Source organism: Triticum dicoccoides, chromosome 5B, assembly GCF_002162155.2.
Source record: "Triticum dicoccoides isolate Atlit2015 ecotype Zavitan chromosome 5B, WEW_v2.0, whole genome shotgun sequence".
Classification (NCBI taxonomy): Eukaryota; Viridiplantae; Streptophyta; class Magnoliopsida; order Poales; family Poaceae; genus Triticum; species Triticum dicoccoides.
In genome coordinates this window covers 196,584,049-196,598,648 of record NC_041389.1, presented here as the reverse complement: position 1 = coordinate 196,598,648, position 14,600 = coordinate 196,584,049, and positions in this window count along the sequence as shown.

Below are 14,600 nucleotides of genomic sequence, written 5' to 3'. Positions count from 1 at the left end.
GCTGCCCCTCGCCGAACCCGCCGGAGCCGCCGCCCCGCCGGACGAGCCTCGCCGGAGGTACCCGACCCTCGCCGCCGGTTTTTTTTTAAATAAACCCTTCGGTTTTTTTAGAAAAATCCTAGTTCATTTTTTTCAGTTCGGTTTATTTCTTCGGTTTATTTACTTAGCGAACGTCCGTTCGTCCGTTCGTTTTAACGAACGTGTTCACTGTTTAGTTTCTGCTAACGAACGTTCGTTCGTTTAGCCGTTCGTCGTTTTTCTTTTTATCGGATTTATTCCGCGATTATTCGGATCACGATTTCTGATCCGATATTCAAACATGTTTATCTTGTCGCTCGTTTATCGGAATCAGGCGATTCAAGCGCCTGGAGTTTCATCTCGAAACCCTCTTTCCGAATAATCAACTCAAACAAGATTTTTCTTCTGTAAAATTTGACTTAGATCCAGATTAGTAAAACGAAGTTGTTTCTTTTGCAGTTTGAGTTTCGTTGCTTCGTTTGATTTGATTCTTTGTGCAAACCGGAGTTCTTAAGTTGAACTCTCCGGTCAAACTCTTTTATTTGGAGTTCTACTTGTGCATCTTTGATTGTTGCTTATGTATGTTATTGTTTGCTTGCGATAGAATTCCTGGAGTGCGAAGCGTGTTACTACGAGTCTCTAGGATTCCCGGATCATCGGCAAGGCAAGTAACACATTGATCATACTCTTTTCATACCCAGTTTTTATGCATTAGTTTCAATCCTCAAACATTGCATGACTAGGATGCCTTTAACTTGCGGGTATTGGGAAGTAGTTGATGAGGTAGAACCTATTGCACTGTTTATTATCAAACCCTTGGGAGTTACTTCTACGTTATGCTTATTTTGCCATGCTATGCTCGTAGACGTGGATTGGGTTTGAGTGATATCCATGACAGATGTGAGATTGTTAATTAATGGTTCAACTTAAGGTGGCAACTTTAATACACATCTGGGTGGATTGAGGCACCTGGGGTATCCAGTGATTGCCTGTTTTATTTTTGGAAATCCCGAGGTTACCGTGTGATTCTCCTATGTACCGCCACCCAGGCTCTAAGGGAACTGAGTCTATTCATGCTAGAAACTTCCATGTGCAGCCGCAAGCTATTATGGGCTCTAGCATAGTTGAGTAAGTTGCGTGAAGCTCTTGAAGAGGTGGATCAGCAGGTAGTGGGTTTGTAGGTTTGGTATGGTCTGCCCGGAGTAGAGAGTTAATGCTTCTGAAAGACTGTGTCTCGGTCATCCGTCTCTCAAAGACCATGTAGTGCGAGAAATCAACGGAGGCGATCGAGTCTTGTGGGGAAAAGTGCGCAAACCTCTGCAGAGTGTACAATCTAATCATGGTTAGCCGTGTCCCCGGTTATGGACAATTCTGAGTATCTAGTACTTGAGTATTCGCATGTATCTCAACACTCTTAATTAATCTTGCTGGGTTGTTAAGTATTTTAATTGGGATCAATGAGTTGGGGTTACCTTCTCAATTGATGTTTCAACCACCATGATAGTTAAATTAAAACTGATTCCTTTGTAGTAGGGAAAAATTGGCTTTTCGCAAAACTGTAACCATAGAGCTTTCCACGAGCCAAATATGCATGTAGTGGTAGCATTATTCTGTTATTGCTCTTTTGTGTTACATTGCCAGCATATTCCATGTGCTGACCCATTCTCGGGCTGCAACGTATTATGTTGCATACTTTTCAGACGAGGAGTAAGGTTCGTAGGTCGTTGCCGTGCAGCTCAGCTATGCCGTTGGAGTTGATGGACTCACTTTATCTTCCAAGCCTTCCGCTGTTATCGCATTAGATGGCCTTAAGCCATATTATTGTAATAAGTTCTCTTCTGAGACATTCAATGTAATAAGTGTGCGGTTGCTACTCTGTTATAAATCCTTCGAAGTATTGTATGGTGTCAGCATTACTGATCCAGGGATGACACCTGAGCATAGAGACTTGACCATCTGAGGTCGGGTCGCTACAAGATGGTATCAAAGCACACGCTGAGTGTAGGACATGACCACTAAGATAAACCATAGGTCACACTTCTCTTCTCATTTCTGACTCCTCTTCTTTTCCACTCTTTAGGATGAAGGTGATGAAGACCAAGTTTGCACAACCGGATGAAGACACACCTTTTGGACGCCACTTGAAGGAAGTCACTAGGTACTTGAATATTGGAATACCAAGCTTCACTGGGACGTACAACGCCACTCTACCGGAAGAAGAGCGCTGGATGATTCAAGTACGAGTTCCAGGAAGGACGTTCTCGCCAAATTCTAAACCCATAGATTTTTCTTTTGAAGCACCCACTTGGAACCTTGGCAAGAGTATGGCAGCTCATATTACCATGGGACGCATTGGAGAAATCTACAACAAGGAACTTGAGGATACCACCTATCAAATATGTGGGCGCCGAGATGAACAATGGGAGATGATCAGCACCAGGAAGGATAGATCTGTCGCAGCCTTTATCCAGGAGCAAAACCAGCACATTCGACGTCAGGAGAACCAGATGTGCGCAGACATGATCGAGTTGAAGAAGGCGAAAACTAGGATCATCGAGCTGGAGGAAGAACTTAAGTCCACACGCGATGGATATGAGGAGGAAATCAAGACCCTATTGGAGAAGAATGACGACCTAGTTGAGAAGATCGGAATTTTCATGGGAGGACCCGCTCCGAGGGAAGACCTCATTCGTCCGGACAACTACATCATCATCGATGACACCGACTCAGATTCAAGTGATGATGACTACGAAGATGAAGCTGGAGCAGACATCATGGAGTCTTCCACCGATCAAAATTTCTAGATGACCACCATATGATAATAGTATTTCCCCCATGTAACTAGTAGTAGTGAGCACTTTTGCGATAGTCCTAGACCGTTTTGTATGCCTTGCTTGATTGATTGAATGAAATGCTTGTGTTTGCCTCATATACATATGGGTAGTGTTTCTCCCCTAGATCTTTTTCTATTCTAATCTCTTCCATCTAAACCCATCAGATGCCTCCGAGGAGAGACCCCTATTTCGTTTTCCCACCGGAGATCACCCAGTTGATCCAGCAGCAGAATGCCTTGATGCAATTGCTAGTTCAGAACCAGGGCAATGCCAATAACAACAATGCCAACAACAACCCACCGCCAGTGGATAACCTTGCCCGTTTCTTAAGGTTACAGCCGCCGGTGTTCTCCAGTAGCATCAAGCCAATAGTTGCAGATGATTGGCTACGTCGTATTGGAAGGGAGTTAACCACCGTAGGATGCACAGATGCTGAGAAGGTGCATTTTGCCGCACACCAACTAGATGGACCTGCAGCAGCATGGTGGGAGAATTTCACAACCACCTATCCTATCGACATTGTCACATGGGCTCAGTTTCAGCAGGCTTTTCGTACTGCCCATGTCTCGACTGGAGCTATGCAGATGAAGAAGCATGAGTTTCGCAACCTACGCCAGGGGAACCGTACTGTCGGCCAGTACGTGGATGAGTTTAGCAAGTTATCATGTTATGCCCCTGATGATGTGGCCACAGATGCCGCGAAGCAGGAGAAGTTTATGGAAGGGCTGAATGATGAGATGAGCATGCAGTTGATGGTAGCAACCTTCAACAACTACCAGGAGTTGGTAGATAAGGCCCTAATGATTGAAGGAAAGCAGCAGCAGATTGATAATCGTAAGAGGAAGTATGGACAAGGGAAATACAACTCAGGAACTCACCAGAAGCCCCGCTTGACCCCGAACTCGGGAGGACTTGTTCATAACCATGGAGGTCATAACCATGCTGGAGGAGGATCGCATAACCATAATGGTGCGAAGAACGGGAATGGGAATGGAGCCAACAATAATCAGAACCGCTCTAACCCATCTACACCCGCAAAGAGGGACTTAAGCCAAGTTGTTTGCTACAAGTGCGGGAAGACAGGGCACTATGCCAATGACTGCTCTGAAGGAAAGAATGGGAATGGAAACGAGAGTGCAGGGAAGAAGCCCAATCCATTCAACAAAGGACAAGTGAACCACGTTAACATGGAGGAAGTTGAAGAGCAGCCGGACGCGGTAATAGGTAAGTTTTTGGTTCAGTCATTTACCGCTATTGTTCTTTTCGATACTGGTGCATCGCATTCATACATATAAAGGGGATTTGTGGAAAAGTTTAAGTTACCAACCCAAACCCTTAGGACACCCCTCTTAGTAAGCTTGCCAGGATCAGAGTACATGGCTAGCAGATGGTGCACCCAGATACCCCTAATCATTGGCACACATGTATTTCCGTCTGACCTAATTATCTTGGAGTCACAAGGATTGGATGTGATATTAGGTATGGACTGGATGTCAAAGTATGGAGGAAGTATTGACTGTGCTAGTAAGTCAATTTATCTTACTACCCCGGAGGGAAAAAGGATTAAGTATGTATCTAGGCATGTGCCTAGGAGGAGCCAAGTAAACGCCCTCACGGGAGTTGTACAGGAGGAAGTACCTGTAGTAAAGGATTTTCCGGATGTTTTCCCCGAAGAGTTACCAGGTATGCCACCGGATAGGGACATCGAGTTTTTGATAGAGCTATTACCGGGAACAGGGCCGATATCCAAGAGACCCTATCGGATGCCAGCGAATGATCAGGAGGAAATTAAGAAGCAGATTAAGGAGTTGTTGGAGAAAGGTTACATTCGTAGAAGCTCGTCACCTTGGGGAGCCCCAGTACTTTTGGTGGAGAAGAAGAATAAATCCCTGAGGATGGTTGTTGATTACCGAGCTCTGAATGAAGTAACGATAAAGAACAAGTATCCCCTACCGATGATCAATGATCTGTTTGATCAGTTACAAGGAGCTAAGGTGTTTTCAAAGATTGATCTATGATCGGGATACCATCAATTGAAGATCCGAGAGCAGGATATACCCAAGACAGCGTTTACCACTCGGTATGGATTATATGAGTATACCGTCATGTCATTTGGACTGACTAACGCCCCTGCCTATTTCATGAGTATGATGAACAAGGTGTTCATGGAGTATTTGGACAAGTTTGTTGTGGTATTCATTGATGATATTATGATATACTCGAAGAACGATGAGGAGCACGCGGAACACTTGCGTTTGGTTCTCGAGAAACTCAGGGAACACCAGTTATACGCCAAATTCAGCAAGTGCGAGTTTTGGTTGAAAGAAGTTGGATTTCTTGGGCATGTTATATCCGGAGAGGGTATAGCAGTGGATCCCAGTAAGGGTCAGTCGGTTACTGAATGGTTGGCACCCACTTCAGTTGGCGAGATCCGCAGTTTCCTTGGACTGGCAGGATATTATCGGAGATTCATTGAGAATTTTTCCAAGATTGCTAAACCAACGACTGAATTGTTAAAGAAGGATACTAAGTTCAAATGGACGGAGGAGTGCGAGACAAGTTTTCAAGAGCTAAAGAAGCGATTGACTACAGCCCCAGTACTGACCTTGCCAGATATACATAAGGAGTTTCAAGTGTATTGTGACGCCTCTCGCTTGGGACTTGGATGTGTGCTTATGCAGGAAGGAAAAGTTGTTTCGTATGCCTCACGACAACTGAAGCCACACGAGTTGAACTATGCCACGCATGATTTGGAGTTAGCAGCCGTAGTGCATGCGCTAAAGACCTGGAGACATTATCTTATTGGAAACCATTGTGATGTGTACACGGATCATAAGAGCTTGAAGTACATTTTCACACAGAAGGAGTTGAACCTCAGGCAGAGGAGATGGTTGGAACTTATAAAGGATTACGATATGAAGCTACACTATCATCCAGGAAAAGCCAATGTCGTAGCAGACGCTTTGAGCCGGAAGAGTTATGCTAATGTTCTTGTGAGCAAGGGAATGCCAGAGGAGTTAGCTGCGGATATCATGGAACTTCGGTTGGAGATTGTTCCAAGAGGTTTTCTTGCAGCAATGGAAGTTCAGTCGACGCTGTTGGACAACATTCAAGAAGCTCAGAAGGAAGACAAAGAGATTGCTGAGATAAGAGAGAGGATGGGCGAAGGTAAAGCCAAAGGTTTTCGCGAGGATGAGCATGATACCTTGTGGTTCGAGGACCGAATTTATGTGCCCAACAATTCGGAGATCAGGAAGTTGATACTTCAGGAGGCCCATGACTCACCATACTCGATTCACCTCGGAAACACCAAGATGTATCTGGACTTGAAGGAACGTTTCTGGTGGACTAGAATGCAGAAGGATATTGCCGAGTATGTAGCCGTATGCGATGTATGTCAGAGAGTGAAGGCAGAACATCAGAAGCCAGCAGGACTGTTACAGCCTATGCCAATACCCGAATGGAAGTGGGACAAACTTGGTATGGACATTATTACCGGATTACCCAAAACCAAGGCAGGATATGATTCTATATGGGTAGTTGTGGATCGATTGACTAAAGTAGCTCACTTCATCCCGGTGAAAACAACGTATACAAGTGCAAAGTTGGCCAAGATATATATGACCAGGATCGTATGTTTACATGGAGTTCCGAGGAGCACCGTATCAGATAGAGGAACTCAGTTTACTTCAAAGTTTTGGCATCAGCTACACCAGACTTTGGGAACCCGATTGGAGTTCAGTACAACTTTTCACCCGCAGACAGATGGGCAGACAGAGAGAGTCAATCAGATTCTGGAGGACATGTTGAGAGCCTGAGCGCTAGATTATGGATCTAGTTGGGATGACAATTTGCCGTACGCAGAGTTTTCTTATAACAACAGTTACCAGGCCAGTTTGAAGATGGCACCATTCGAAGCTCTGTATGGACGCAGATGTAGAACACCATTGATGTGGGACGAGGTAGGAGATCGTCAGTTGTTTGGGCCAGATTTGATCAAAGAATCAGAGGAGAAGGTTAAACTTATCAAAGACAGACTAAAGATTGCTCAGTCCAGACAGAAGAGTTACGCAGATTCAAAACGCAAGGAAGTAACCTATGAAATTGGAGACAGAGCTTATCTACGAGTATCACCCTTGAGGGGAGTAAAATGTTTTGGAGTCAAGGGAAAGTTAGCCCCGAGATTTGTAGGACCGTATCGTATTTTGGAACGGATGGGAGAAGTTGCCTACAAGCTGGAGTTACCAGAAGGATTGTCAGGAGTTCACGATGTGTTTCACGTATCACAGCTGAAGAAGTGTCATGCTGAGATGGCCGATATACCGTTGAATGATACAGTACCTTTAGAGGCGATTCAGCTGGATAATAATCTGACCTATGAGGAGAAGCCAGTAAAGATTCTTGAGTTTGATAGCCGAGTCACTCGCAATAAGGTGATCAAGTTTTGCAAAGTTCAGTGGAGTCATCATACTGAGGAGGAAGCCACCTGGGAGCGAGAAGAGGATATTCGCAAGGACCATCCGCACCTATTTTCTAGCCAACCCGAATCTCGAGGGCGAGATTCATCTTAAGGGGGGTAGGTTTGTAACATCCCAAATTTCCAATTTGGCATCTTATACATAGATCATCCATGCATATCATATTTTATTGCTTTTCGTTTGCAATCCTCGAGATCCTAAGCAACTCAAGGACCTTCGGAGAGAGTTGGGGATTTTCTAATTTTCATATTTGAATTTTTTTTTATCAAATAGTGAAGACGAGGATTTGATTTTTATTATTTTCTCTCCGGAAAATATTTCATTTTAAAATATTAAACGAGGGGAGATAATATGACTTCTCCAAAATAATTGAAATATCGGAGGAAAAATATTAAAATCATTTTTGGATTTTATTTGAGTTTATTCGGGATTTTATTTGCCCTAGAAAAATGTTGCATGTTTTAAAATTGCATTTTAGGGGCCAAGAAAAGTTCATCTTGTTCTAAATATTTTATTTAGACGGAGAAAACTTGTTTTGGAATTTTTAGATTTTTATTTATTTTTCTAGGAATTTTCTGTCAGCGGAATGTTTAAAAAAAACCTTACGCCCGACTGGGCCGAAGGCCCAGCCGAGCAGGCCGGCCCAGCCGCCAGCCGCCGCCGCCTCCCCGCGCGCGCCGCCGTGCGCGGCACGGACGCCGAGGGAGTCCGAGCCGGACTCCACTCGGGCGCCCCCTTCCCCAAGCCTTCGGTTTTTTTAGAAAAACCCTAGTTCGTTTTTTTTTCAGTTCGGTTTATTTCTTCGGTTTATTTACTTAGCGAACGTCCGTTCATCCGTTCATTTTAACGAACATGCTCACTGTTTAGTTTCTGCTAACGAACGTTTGTTCGTTTAGCCGTTCGTCGTTTTTCTTTTTATCGGATTTATTCCACGATTATTCGGATCGCGATTTCTGATCCGATATTCAAACCTGTTTATCTTTTCGCTCGTTTATCGGAATCTGGCGATTCAAGCGCCTGGAGTTTCATCTCGAAACCCTCTTTCCGAATAATCAACTCAAACAAGATTTTTCTTCTGTAAAATTTGACTTAGATCCAGATTAGTAAAACGAAGTTATTTCTTTTGCAGTTTGAGTTCGTTGCTTCGTTTGATTTGATTCTTTTTGCAAACCGGAGTTCTTAAGTTGAGCTCTCCAGTCAAACTCTTTTATTTGGAGTTCTACTTGTGCATCTTTCATTGTTGCTTATGTATGTTATTGTTTGCTTGCGATAGAATTCCTGGAGTGCGAAGCGTGTTACTACGAGTCTCTAGGATTCCCGGATCGTCAGCAGGGCAAGTAACACATTGATCATACTCTTTTCATACCCAGTTTTTATGCATTAGTTTCAATCCTCAAACATTGCATGACTAGGATGCCTTTAACTTGTGGGTATTGTGAAGTAGTTGATGAGGTAGAACCTATTGCCCTATTTATTATCAAACCCTTGGGAGTTACTTCTACGTTATGCTTATTTTGCCATGCTATGCTCGTAGACGTGGATTGGGTTTGAGTGATATCCATGACGATGTGAGATGTTAATTAATGGTTCAACTTAAGGTGGCAACTTTAATACACATCTGGGTGGATTGAGGCACCTGGGGTATCCAGTGATTGCCTGTTTTATTTTTGGAAATCCCGGGGTTACCGTGTGATTCTCCTATGGACCTCCACCCAGGCTCTAAGGGAACTGAGTCTATTCATGCTAGACACTTCCGTGTGTAGCCACAAGCTATTATGGGCTCTAGCATAGTTGAGTAAGTTGTGTGAAGCTCTTGAAGAGGTGGATCAGCAGGTAGTGGGTTTGTAGGTTTGGTATGGTCTGCCCGGAGTAGAGAGTTAATGCTTCTGAAAGACTGTGTCTCGGTCATCCGTCTCTCAAACACCATGTAGTGCAAGAAATCAACGGAGGCGATCGAGTCTTGTGGGGAAAAGTGCGCAAACCTCTGCAGAGTGTACAATCTAATCATGGTTAGCTGTGTCCCCGGTTATGGACAATTCTGAGTATCTAGTACTTGAGTATTCGCATGTATCTCAACACTCTTAATTAATCTTGCTGGGTTGTTAAGTATTTTAATTGGGATCAATGAGTTGGGGTTACCTTCTCAATTGATGTTTCAACCACCATGATAGTTAAACTAAAACTGATTCCTTTGTAGTAGGGAAAAATTGGCTTTTAGCAAAACTGTAACCATAGAGCTTTCCACCAGCCAAATATGCATGTAGTGGTAGCATTATTCTGTTATTGCTCTTTTGTGTTACATTGCCAGCATATTCCATGTGCTGACCCGTTCTCGGGCTGCAACGTATTATGTTGCAGACTTTTCAGACGAGGAGTAAGGTTTGTAGGTCGTTGTCGTGCAGCTCAGCTATGCCGTTGGAGTTGATGGACTCACTTTATCTTCCAAGCTTTCCGCTCTTATCGCATTAGATGGCCTTAAGCCATATTATTGTAATAAGTTCTCTTCTGAGACATTTGATGTAATAAGTGTGTGGTTGCTACTCTGTTATAAATCCTTCGAAGTACTGTGTGGTGTCAGCATTACTGATCCAGGGATGACACCTGAGCACAGAGACTTGACCATCTGAGGTCGGGTCGCTACAACTCAATGCCAATCACCTCTTGATTGCGGATTTCACCCGTGATCTCAAGGTGGATGGCCGGTCCATGAAGGACATCATCTTCACCCTCAAGGAGCAAATCAATTTTCTGCAAAGCCAAATCTATGATCTCCAAAATCAAGTCTTTGAATATGAGGCTAAATTTAAAGGTATGAGTTTAGCTGCCAGTTGTAGGACTCGTGAGACTCGCGCCTCCTCTTATGATGGGGAGCCGCTGCCATGGAAGCCGGAGGATAAGCTCGCTACTACCTCATCACCACCACTATCACCTTCTTCACCACCAAAAGAGACTTGAGTATCGGGTATGGGCACTCCCCTTCGCTTTTGCCAACCATGGGGGAGGTACCCCCGTATCGTATCACACCACCTTCTTTGCCTTTATTTATCTTAGTTTGATCTTTAGTTATCTTTTGTATTAGTTGAATCAAAGTTTAGTTCAATCTTTTTCGAGTGTTTGCTTAGTGATCTATCTATCTTTGTAACTGTGTGCGAGATATATAATAAATTTTAGTTTGAGTTTTGCTTTCTTTACTTTTTTGGTTTCAATAAAAAGAAAGAAAAAGAATAATGAAAAAGATCATATGCTAATCCTATGGTAAGTAATGACATCACATAAGGAAAAGTATAAGTGGTAAAATTTATTGGAGATTGACAAACATAGCATGGGTCAATGATGCAATTCATGAAAGAATTAATAAGGGGAGAGAAGATTCACATGCAAATACACTATCTTCACATGAGTTGTGCTATGCTTGGAATGCCATTTTATTTTGTTTTGCTTGTTGTTTATATAAAATAATAAGATTTGGAAGTTTTTAAATAAGAGAGAATCCACAATTGGCTACCTATTTACTTAACTATTCGCTTGATCTTCACTTATATCTTTTTGGAGTAGCTTGTCATTTACTCTTGTGCTTTACTTATGTCTTATGAGTAAATTGTTGAATAAATTGAATGTCATGAAGTTGAAATTACATGTTCATATCATGCCTAGTAGTTGCTTCACATTGGGTTTAGAAAGTGAAATCTATTGAAGCTTGACAACCACAATATTGGTCATACAAGCAATTCATGAATGATTAGTAGAAGCAAGAGAACTTTCACATGCCAATACACTATCTTGGAAATCTTTTGTGATTTTGAGCCCCAATCAAAATATTTTATGCCAAATTGTTGGCGTTGGACAAGGAAGACAATGTTATGATTTATGTTTGTTCATATTCACATAGAAGTTATATTGTCATAGATCCTCTAACATGTGGTGCTTGCTCCCTATCTTTGCTAGCCAAAAATTCCGCACTAAGTAGAGATACTACTTGTGCATCCAAAAACCCTTAAACCCAAATCTTGTTTTGAGAGTCCACCATACCTACCCATGGATTGATTAAGATCCTTCAAGTAAGTTTTCCTCGGTGCACTAAGGTAATAAAAATTGCTTCTAAAAGTGTTGGATCATTTAGTGTAAGAGAAAATTGAGCATTATACGAACTTGTGATGGAAAAATAATAAAGGCGACAAAGTGCATAATAAAGGTTGCTATCATAAGGGGTAATACAACATAATGTTCTTTTGCACTAAGAGATTGAGCATACAAACCAAAAAGTGCATGGCAACCTCTGCTTCCCTCTGCGAAGGGCCTATCTTTTACTTTTATGTATTTACTTCTATGTAAGAGTTAGAGTATTCTTCCCTATCCTTTTTTATTTTCTCTTTCTCAAGCATCATGTGGTGAGGAAATATCTAGGCACATATATCTAGCTGGATGTGGGTGAGCATGAGTTATTATTGTTGACATCACCCTTGAGGTGAATACGTTGGGAGGTGAAACTATAAGCCCCTATCTTTTTATGTGTCTGGTTGAAACTTTTTGCTCATCGTTATGTGGTGAGTGTTAGCACTCACAGAAGATTATATGATTGTTGAGTATGTGGATTTTCCAAAAGGCTCTGATACATGACCCTTCCTGAAAAGATAATGAATTGTAGTTACAAAGTTGACTGAGAACATAGTTTGTTGGTTTTCAATAGAGTTTATGCTTTATACTTCAATGTTGTGATGAATTGTTACTTGTTCATGAGAAGTTATATGATAAAAGTTATGTGATAAAGTTCTATGATAAAGTTTGTTGATGTTATAATAATATGCATGATGCTTCTATGTCTGTATTTTGTTTTTATCGACGCCTCTCTCTCTCTCTCTAAGCATGTGGACATGTTTTTCGATTTCGGTTTTTCTCTTGAGGACAAGCGAGGTCTAAGCTTGGGGGAGTTGATACGTCCATTTTGCATCATGTTTTCATACTGTTATTTATAATGTTTTTATGCATAATAATGCTTTTTGGAGTAATTCTACTGCTTTTTCTCTCATAATGTGCAAGGTTTACACAAAGAGGGAGAATACCGACAGCTGGAATTCTGGACCTGAAAAAGCTACTTCAGAGTTACCTATTCTGCACATCTCTAAATAACTTGAAAATTTACGGAGAATTGTTTTCGAATATATGAAAAATACTAGAGCAAATAACTACCAGAGGGGGCCCACCATGTGGGCACAACCCACCTGGGCGCCCCAGTGTCGGGGAACACAGACATGGGTATATGTTTTCCCCTGACTTGTGCACGGACAGCAAGCCAACATGCCCGAGGACAAGCTTACAGCACCAGGATCAAATCAAGCATGAGGGATAAATTCCTTTGAAGGATCCAAGTACAGATCAAGAAGACCAAGATGAGCCAGAGAAGCAAGATATCACTAAGGAAAGAACCTCCGTTGTCGGGCAGGTGAGCCTGGCAAGGTTGGTTTTGCCCTGGAAGCAAGCTTCCAGATCGTCCTGGCAGGGCTGCCGGGGCTCATGGAGGCAAGCTACTCCACCGCTCCACCTCACAAGCAACACAAGTCATTGATCAGTGCAGTGTCAAGCCCCTAAGTGAGTATCTGGCTGCTTTTTGCCACATGGCAGGCACTTCCTACAGCAAACACCCCCATATGACACCCGTCCTGAGATGTGTCAAGCAAGCAGGTACAAAGCTGGCAAAATAGCCCGGCAAGGGTTGCCAGGCACGATGTGATGTGACACTAGACGGCGCATTAATGCGCTCTGTCAGCCTGTAGAGTTAGGTATGATAGAACTATTTGCTATCTAATAAGTACGTAAAGATTGATTTGCCACTATGGTGACCCCTTGATCTATAAAAGGAGGCCCATGGAAACTGTAGAAAGGATTCTGACACTCACACATTCATACGCGCGTAGCCACTCTTGCCCCGAGGCAACCCTGTCGGGCAAGTGTGCTGTGTTCGCCACCATTTTTCCACCATCAATCCACCAAAGTAGGAGTAGGGTTTTTACTCCTCATGGCAGCCCGAACCTTGGTAAAACTGCCTGTGTGATCTCTATCGCGATGTGCTATGCTTCTCCGCTCTTTGTGCAACGAGCCTACCCCCCGCCGAACCAAAAAGGGGCTCATGGCCCCATAGATGGCCATGGTTTCCCACGACATCTTTGGCGCGCCAGGTAGGGGGATCACTTGCGCGAACCCAGGAGCGTATGAAGCGCGTCATATTCGCCAATGGCGTTGCCCCTCATGACACCCAAGGGGATGGCTGAGGTGGAGCGGAAGAGCAACATTGCTCCCGCACCGATCTCACCCGCTCTCTACCATCTCCACACGTCGTGGTCACAGCGGAGTCGGAAACTAGTGGCAAGGGCAACAATACCACCCTGAACGGGCCAGGCAACAGGAATGCCCTACAAATTATGTTCGGGAGAAAGGAGCGGTGCGCAAGGATACCAGGTTTTCTCTCTTTGCCACTCTCACTCTTTGACAATCATGTTACTCTGGGTTTTAGCATCATCAACGTCGACGAGCCCGCATGATGCTCGGTCCAGCATTTACCCTGCTTAGGGAAATCCTGAGTAGATCGCCAGTGCAAGTCTGTTGATTAATGCCCCGACAAGTATGCACCGGCAAGGCCGCTCGCGTTTGTGTGGCCTTTGTGCCATCTACCATTGGATTGGTCAAGAGGTGCAGAGGGGAAGAGAGAGAAACCGGCCATACCTAACACCGTGTGCCGCCCCAAGTTGCACCCTCTGCTAGATTCTTGTCTACACCATCGTTCCGATCAGAGCCTGCTCGCAGAACGAGTGGCTGCGTCGGAAACTACTGAGGAAAAACCTACCGGGAGGCATCCACGCCAAAATAACTGTTAAGGGCCAGACCCTTACGACCATTGCGGTAATATAATACCGGCAGGCAACCTGAATGTACATAGGGATTAATCGTACGAACATTGCATGGATAAAACTCGAAAGGGAAAAATGTGCACTTTAGATTAAGCAAAAAAACATCGAGTTCACATGAAAACATAAACAGAACGGCGTCTAAACACAGGACATGTGTCATTGTTTTGGTTACAGGCCAACACGGTGGTGAAAATGTTTCAGCGTCGGGCCTGGTGGCTTTGTGAAGTAGCGGGGACACCAAGAACCTTCCCGGCAAGGGGGTGGCCTTCTCCTCGATAGCAGGAACGTCTGCACCCGGCGGCGGCTTCCTGAAGCCGTCTTTAAGATCAAGATCTGGGTGACGCCAGGCAAGGTTGCTTAGGACCCTG